The sequence below is a fragment of the Morus notabilis genome, unplaced genomic scaffold (assembly GCF_000414095.1).
Source record: "Morus notabilis unplaced genomic scaffold, ASM41409v2 Scaffold2885, whole genome shotgun sequence".
NCBI classification, from domain to species: Eukaryota; Viridiplantae; Streptophyta; class Magnoliopsida; order Rosales; family Moraceae; genus Morus; species Morus notabilis.
The window spans coordinates 1-8287 of NW_010363053.1; the positions used below are offsets into that span (position 1 = coordinate 1).

General features: G+C 45.3%; 1 long non-coding RNA gene across 1 annotated transcript; it reads left to right on the top strand.

Annotated features, from left to right (window-relative positions):
- Positions 1-1206: 1206 nt before the first annotated feature.
- On the top strand, positions 1207-1662 carry LOC112092587. The gene is made up of 3 exons (XR_002902658.1): positions 1207-1284; positions 1385-1466; positions 1555-1662. It is a non-coding gene; the product is annotated as an uncharacterized LOC112092587 (long non-coding RNA).
- Positions 1663-8287: the final 6625 nt, after the last annotated feature.

The following is an 8287-nucleotide window of genomic DNA, read 5'->3' on the forward strand; positions in this document are numbered from 1 at the left end:
TTTTTTTTTTTTAGGGTAGCTTCTGCCTTAAGCGGAAAAAATCTATCTTTTCTTCTGTTTGGTTGTCATTTCTTGATTGTGTCCATTCTTCCTGTTTTACCTTTCATTTTGTATATGGGCTCTCGGGGCTATGCCGATAAGAAATTTTATTTTATTTTCCTGTTATCGCATTGCACATATCATTTTTTAGGTCATTCTCTATGCTTGGTGGTTTCAATTTTTTTATTTTGGGAAGGGGGAAACTGGAAAGTCTATTTTAAAGTTATAATGTACTAATGACCATGCTTTTGTTATTTCAGTTTTTGAGCAAGTTACCAAAAATGCAGTGCGTGGACTTTGGGCTCGCCGCTCAAAGCTTAATTTAGTGGGTGCTCATATTAATGTTTTTACTGGCGAATGGACACAAAAGGTATCTTTTCTTTCAGTTAGATGATCTTCTGCTTGCATATAGCACTATCCCCATCAGATTTATCTGCTATCACTTTCTACTTTGAACCTTTCACCCCTGGCATGTTATGAATCCTATGGCGGGATTATAATTATGTTGAGCACAAGTTTATCCTATCCCACCATGCCTTTCTGGTGCTTGAAACAATGACAATTCTAATCCCGTTTGTGCCTCTGGTCTGGTCTTCCAAAAGAACCCTTAAGTCGATAAGTATACATTAAACAGATGATGTTTTCAATAGTCTTCACTGTTTTCTTTTATATGCAGACTATGCTGCCTCCCTTACCCCCTCCGTTTCCTTATTTTTGCATGTATGCAACATGGATGTCTTCTTTGCTGCTTTGCAGGATGCTGGAATAGGAACTAGTATCGACTCTTTCTATGAGTATCTTCTGAAGGTTAGTAACATGACTTGAATTGTCAAAACCTTCTGGTATTTTACTTTTGCATTTTGGTTATATAAAATGAGTTATTAGTTTTCTTTTCCTATAAAAAGAATTGTTGTTTTCACCAGGTCAAATACATTTTTCTTATATAAAATCCTGCTTATAAGAGCTCTTGACTTTACCTTTCAAGTTTAAGAACTACGTCTTTCTACTCAAACAATGAGATAATTGTTAGTGACTTGAATGATGAGAGTTTGCCAATATTTATCTTTTGTTTCTGAAAGAAGCCTGCCAATTTATATCTCATTTTGATGGCCCACAGTTTTCTTTTCTCATCTCTGTTTACTTTATCTTGTTTCAGGCTTATTTATTATTTGGAGATGAAGAGTATTTATTCATATTTCAGGAAGCTTATGCAGCTGCCATGTACTATCTTTTCAACGATCCTTGGTAAAACCTTTATCCTTTATATGTTAGTGGTTAAAAATACATTTCATTTACCCGGTCATTTTTTAACTCCAGAGAGCATTGAATTTGGTTTTGTTTGCAGGTACGTGGAGGTAAACATGGATTCTGCTGCTCTTGTCTGGCCGTTATTTAACAGTTTGCAGGCTTTCTGGCCAGGCCTTCAGGTTTTTCTCTATACTATATTGCAATATTGGATAAGCGAGAGTTCTATAATCTTCATAAATTGAATTCATTCATTTCATCTATTGGAAGGTTTTAGCGGGGGATATTGACCCTGCAATTCGAACTCATCGTGCCTTCTTTAGCGTTTGGAAAAAATATGGTTTCACTCCTGAGGGCTTCAATCTTGCTACACTGAGTGTGCAGGTGTTTTATTCACCTTCCTTTCCACCCCAAATTTGTATTTACTCTTATGAATTATGATTTTAGGAGGAGCATGCTGGTTTAGAGTAATCTTGTTACGTTTTCAAAAGCAAAAACTATTGTGCGTTCTGGTCAGTCATCAGCATTTGAAGTTTAAGTTTTGTTTATGCAAGGGTTTGATTGATTAATTTTGTTGCGCTTCAGCCTGATAAGCCTTTACTTAGGCAGGTATACATTAGAAAGAATAAGAAGAATTATAAAGCTTGTTAGGAAAGATTGTCTTAAAAGCTTGTTAGGAAAGATTGCTTCAAAGCTTGTTAAGGAAGATTGTTAGTTTCTAGTTAGTGAGAGGAAGAAAAGTGAATAAAAGGGATGATGGGGGGAACAAAGATGGGAGGAAAAAGTTTAGTTTCTGTTTGGGAAAATCTTGGAGCTAATTACAAGTGGGGAGTTTGTGGACCCTCAAAGTTCCACATTCCATTTGTATCATTTTACGTATATTGTGGTAATTTGAGAGGAAAAATTATATTATTGCATGACAATTACAACCGGTTTATATACAGGAGCCCTAGCATTTAGAAACGGTAATCACACCCCATAATTTGTGGGATATCACACTAAAAAAGGAAACTAACCAAATCAACCTAATTCTAGGGAAACTAACTATTATATTCAAACTTTCCTAATTTAGTCTATACACGTGTAAAACACATTCTTCCACACTCCCCCTCAAGCTGGTGAATAGGTATTCACCATTCCCAGGTTGGATACAAAACTCTCAAACACTGAACTACTTAACCCCTTGGTGAGTATATCAGCAAGTTGGCTATGTGTAGATACGTAAGGTGTACAACTCAGTCGACTATCCAACTTTTCTTTGATGAAGTGTCTGTCAATCTCGATGTGCTTTGTTCGATTATGCTGCACCGGGTTGTAAGCTATGCTGATTGCAGATTTGTTATCACAATAAAGTTTCATAGGGCCGTCCCACGCAATCTTCAGATCCTCTAGAACAATCTTCAACCATAGTAGTTCACACACCCATTGCTCGGTACTCTGCCTCAGCACTAGACCGTGCTACCACATTCTGTTTCTTACTCCTCCATGTCACCAGGTTTCCACCAAAGAAGGTGCAATAACCTGAAGTTGATCTTCTGTCAACAACTGACCCAGCATAGTCAGCATCTGTGTATGCCTCAAGAACTAACCCTCCATTCCTCTTGAAAAGGATGCCTCTACCTAGTGTCCCCTTGAGATATTGCAAAGCTCTGTATGCCACCTGCAGATGAACTTCCTTTGGATTGTGCATGAACTGACTGATCACACTCACCGTATATGCTATATCTGGCCGAGTGTGAGAAAGATAAATGAGTCTCCCCACCAACCGTTGATACATCTCTCTATCCACCATAGCATCTTCTTCTGCCTCTCCAAGCTTGAGATTCGGTTCTATTGGAGTACTCACTGGTTTGCATGCTGCCGGTTTCTTTGAGTAGATTTGTAACATACTTCTGTTGAGAGATGAAAATGCCTTGCTTAGAATGAGCCACCTCAATCCCAAGGAAATACTTCAATCTTCCTAACGTCTTGATCTCAAATTCCTTAGCCAAACATTGACTTTGAAGTTCTCTCCTTATCATCATTACCGGTCACAATTATGTCATCAACATACACCAATAGGGCTGTAACTTTACCTGAAGGCGAGTGTTTAATGAACAAAGTGTGATCTCCTTGACTTTGCCTATATCCCATAGCTGTCATTACTCTAGCAAACCTCCCAAACCATGCTCGCGGTGATTGCTTAAGTCAATACAAGGACTGTTTTAGTCTACATACTGTACCAGCAGTCAACCCTTTATTATAACCCGGTGGAACTTCCATATAAATTTCCTCCTCTAGTTGTCCATGCAAAAATGCATTCTTGACATCAAAGTTATGCAAATCCCAATCACCATTAGCTGCTAGTGACAATAAAATTCCAACAGTGTTCATCTTTGCAACCGGAGCAAATGTTTCTTGATAATCAATCCCATAGGTTTGAGTATAACCCTTGGCCACCAACCTAGCCTTGTATCTGTTAGGATCCTCGTGGTTTAGTAGGGGTTTTACAACTGAATGAAGGTTAATTAATCAGAAAAAGGGTCTGGTTCCTGTTATTGATATTGAGAAGAACTACAGAATGAAAGATGGAAGGGAATTCGAGGACCCCCCAAGCCTCCCACAGACTTAATGACTATTAACCAAATTCTCGATGTCCTACTCTCTCCTCCTCTCCTCTAATTCCCCGTTTTCCCCATAACAGACTCTCGGGATCCTCACATACTCAGATCCCCATTCGTAACAACTTTCCCCCTAGCCCATCCTAGTTAAATCCCGAAACTAACCCTGCTCATTCCTTGCCACGTCCTGATTATCCTTCTTCCTTCTCCTAGCATATACAAACTTAAGGGGTGGGGGTGGAGGCCTAACATTACCCCCCTCCTGAAGCAACACCTTGTCCTCAAGGTTGAAAGTCGGAAACTGCTCTGAGATCGTGGCTAGGGGTTCCCACGTAGCATCCCACTCTGGTAAGCCTGCCCATTGGACTAACACCTCGGGTACTTGATGTCCCCCAACACTGATAGTGCGAGAATCCAGAATCGCAGCCGGTTGCACGACGAGCTCTAAGTCTTCAGTCAACTGTGCAGGAAGGGGCTGCCCCTGGTGATGCAGACCACGGAAAGCCTTTAGCTGGGACACGTGGAATGTCGGATGTATCTTGGCGGTTGCTGGTAAGTCAAGGCGGTACGCCACCTGTCCCACACGCTCGAGGATTGGAAAGGGTCCATAAAAGCGGGGACTGAGTTTCTCATTAATCCTCCGAGCCAAGGTCTTCATAAAGTAAGGACGGAGTTTCAAGAGCACCATGTCTCCAGGTGAAAATTGGGCCTCCCTGCGGTGTTTGTCCGCAAACTTCTTCATACGGTTCTGAGCCAGTAGGAGGTGATGCTTGAGTGCGTCCAACATCTGGTTGCGCTGCTGGAGCTGCACCTCAATCGCTTGGACTGCTGTCGAGCCATCTATGAAGCGGTATAAGGCGGGAGGGTCACGATTGTAGACCACTTGAAAGGGGGAACATTTAATGAAAGCGTTATACGTCGTATTGAACCAAAACTCTGCCCACGGTAAGAAAGCGATCCATTGTCGTGGTTTGTCGCACACAAAGCAACGAAGATAAGTTTCCAAACAACGGTTGGTCACTTCGGTTTGGCCATCCGTTTGCGGGTGGTACGTGGTGCTTGGGTGCAACTTCGTCCCCTGTAGTTTAAACAACTCCTTCCAAAAAAGACTCATGAAAACAGAGTCTCGATCACTTACAATGGAATGGGGAAAGCCATGTAGACGGACTATGTCCCGGAGGAACAAGGTGAGCCAGTAAGAGGTGATGCTTGAGTGCATCCAACATCTGGTTGCGCTGCTGGAGCTGCACCTCAACCGCTTGGACTGCTGTCGAGCCATCTATGAAGCGGTATAAGGCGGGAGGGTCATGATCGTAGACCACTTGAAAGGGGGAACATTTAATGGAAGCGTTATACGTTGTATTGAACCAATACTCTGCCCACGGTAAGAAAGCGAGCCATTGCCGTGGTTTGTCGCACACAAAGCAACGAAGATAAGTTTCCAAACAACGGTTGGTCACTTCGGTTTGGCCATCCGTTTGCAGGTGGTACGTGGTGCTTGGGTGCAACTTCGTCCCCTGCAGTTTAAACAACTCCTTCTAAAAAAGACTCATGAAAACAGAGTCTCGATCACTTACAATGGAATGGGGAAAGCCATGTAGACGGACTATGTCCCGGAGGAACAAGGTGGCCACCTGAGTAGCGGAATAAGGGTGCGCCAATGGACAAAAGTGAGCGTACTTGGATAGCCTATCAACGACCACAAATATGGTATCCTTACCTTTGGATTTGGGAAGTCCTCCAATGAAATCCATGGAAATGTCCTCCCAAATCTGCTGCGGAACAGGTAGCGGCTGCAGCAACCCTGCGGGGGATAAGGCCTCTGTTTTGGCGTGCTGGCAGGGAGAGCAATAGGAGACATAATCCTTGATAGTCTTCTTCATCCCCTTCCAAAAGAAAGCCGCTGAAATCCGCTTGTAGGTACGCAAAAATCCTAAGTGGCCGCCTACCATCGAGTCATGATAATCGTGCAAGATGCGTGAGACCCAACTGGATGAGGGTGGTAACACCAATCGGCCACGAATGAATAGGAGGTCCTGGTTGAGGGAGTAGCCTTCCGGGAGTGGTTGACCCTGGAGGGCTCGCTCTATGGTATCATTGCGGTCGGCGTTGTCGCGTTGCTCCCTGATGAGTTCCCTGGTGTTCAGCTGGTGATTGATAAACAGGGCAGAGAAAGTGAGAGGAGGGTCGTTTCCCCTCCGTGATAATGCGTCTGCCACCTTGTTGGAAGCCCCCTTGTTTATACTGTACTTCGAAGTCATACCCTAGTAGCTTGACTATTAGCCGGAGGTGCTCTGGTGGCAGGACTCGTTGATCCAACAAGTGCCTCAAGCTTTGCTGGTCCGATCGAACTACAAAGTGCTTTCCCATGAGATAGTGGCACCATTTCTAGACAGCAAGCACTATGGCTAGAAGTTCGCGCTCATACACCGAGGTCAGCCGAGATGTGGCCGCCAATGCCTTACTAAAGTAAGCAATTGGTCTCCCGTCCTGGATAAGAACGGCCCCTACGCCTCCACTTGATGCGTTCGTCTCAAAGACAAATGACTTCGTGAAATCCGGCATGGCGAGCACTGGCAGCTCTGTGATGACTTTCTTCAGTTGGAGGAAAGCCCCATCGGCCAAGTCTGACCACCCAAACGTTCCCCTCTTGAGTAATTCGGTAAGGGGTCGTGCTATGGACCCGTACCCCTGCACAAAATGTCTGTAATAGCCGGTAAGGCCCAGGAATCCACGAAGTTCGCAAATGTTTCGTGGAGATGGCCAAGTCAACATTGCCTCGACTTTGGAAGGATCAGCCGAAACCCCTCTTGTGGAAATCACATGGCCCAGGTATTCTACCTGTTCCCGGCCAAAGGTACACTTTTTATAATTGGCAACCAACTTCTCTTGTTTTAACACTGCCAGCACTTGTCGCAGATGGTCATAGTGGGCCTCCCAAGATTAACTGTAAACAAGAATATCATAAAAAAAACCAAAACGAACTTACGGAGGTAAGGCCTAAATACTGAATTCATCAAAGATTGGAACGTGGCGGGAGCGTTGATCAAACCAAAAGGCATGACGAGAAATTCGTAGTGGCCCTCGTGCGTTCGGAATGCTGTTTTCTCGACATCCCTCTCCCTGACTCTGATCTGGTGGTAACCTGTGGTCAAGTCCAGCTTGGAAAATACCTTAGCTCCTTGTAACTCATCCAAAAGTTCGTCGATCACCGGAATTGGAAATTTGTCGGGCACCATCAACTGATTTAGCGCCCGGTAGTCCACGCAGAACCTCCAACTGCCGTCCTTCTTTTTGACCAACAGAACTAGGCTGGAATAAGGACTACAACTAGGTCTAATTATACCTGATATTAGCATGTCCGAGACCTGCCTCTCGATTTCCGCCTTCTGAATGTGAGGGTACCTATACGGCCTCACGTTCGGAGGGGAAGCTCCGGCCTGCAGGTTGATTCCGTGCTCTCTGGCCCGTCGAGGGGGTAGACCCTTAGGTATGTCAAAGACCTCGGAAAACTCATGGATGAGCCTCTCGCAATTGGCGTCCATGGGGAGTGACACCGCGTTTGGTGTTCCAGCGTCCACCGAACAAAGCTCCAGCAGTACCCCCATCTCCCCTGGGCTCCACGAACGAGCCATAGCACGGAGACTTACCGGAGAACAGCTTAAGGAAGGGTCTCCAGTCCAACTAATCCACTTCCCCTCCCTCTGAAATTTCATGGTGAACTTTCCCCAGTCGGCCCGCACTTCCCCTAGTGTCTTGAGCCAAGTCACCCCCAACACTATGTCCGCACTCCCCAGTTCAAACGGAAAAAAATCCTCGATGACCCACTGCTCCTGGATGAGTACTCGTACCCCACGGCAAATTCCAAGATGCTGGAAACTCATCCCATTTCCCACCTGTATCTTGTGTCTGACTGATGACTTGGTGGGAATAGCAAGGTCATGTACCAGGCGGTTCGAAATGAAACTGTGAGATGCCCCGCTGTCCACTAGCACGACGACTTCCCGGCCGCCGATCGTCCCTTGCAGTTTCATAGTCTTCGCAATCGTGAACCCTTGAATGGAGTTTAGTGACAAGGCGGCGGTCTCTTCTCCCACCTCCTCCTCTTCTTCCAGCATTGCTTCCCCTTCCTCCAGGTGACCCTCCTCCCGTCCAAAGTCATCCTCGGCGGCAAGCAGTACCTGTAATTGTCGGAGTTTGCAACGGTGCCTTGGACTGAATTTTTCGTCGCACTGGTAACACAACCCCCGCGCGCGTTTCTGTTGGATCTCCTCGAAGGAAAGTCGCCGGAAAGCTGGGCCACCACCGGCCGTCGGGTGGGTCGGCCCCGTCGGAGGATCGCGGACCTTTGGCACTGGGAAGGTCTCACGCGGTGTTTGGGATCGAAGTGAGCTCTCGGTGGA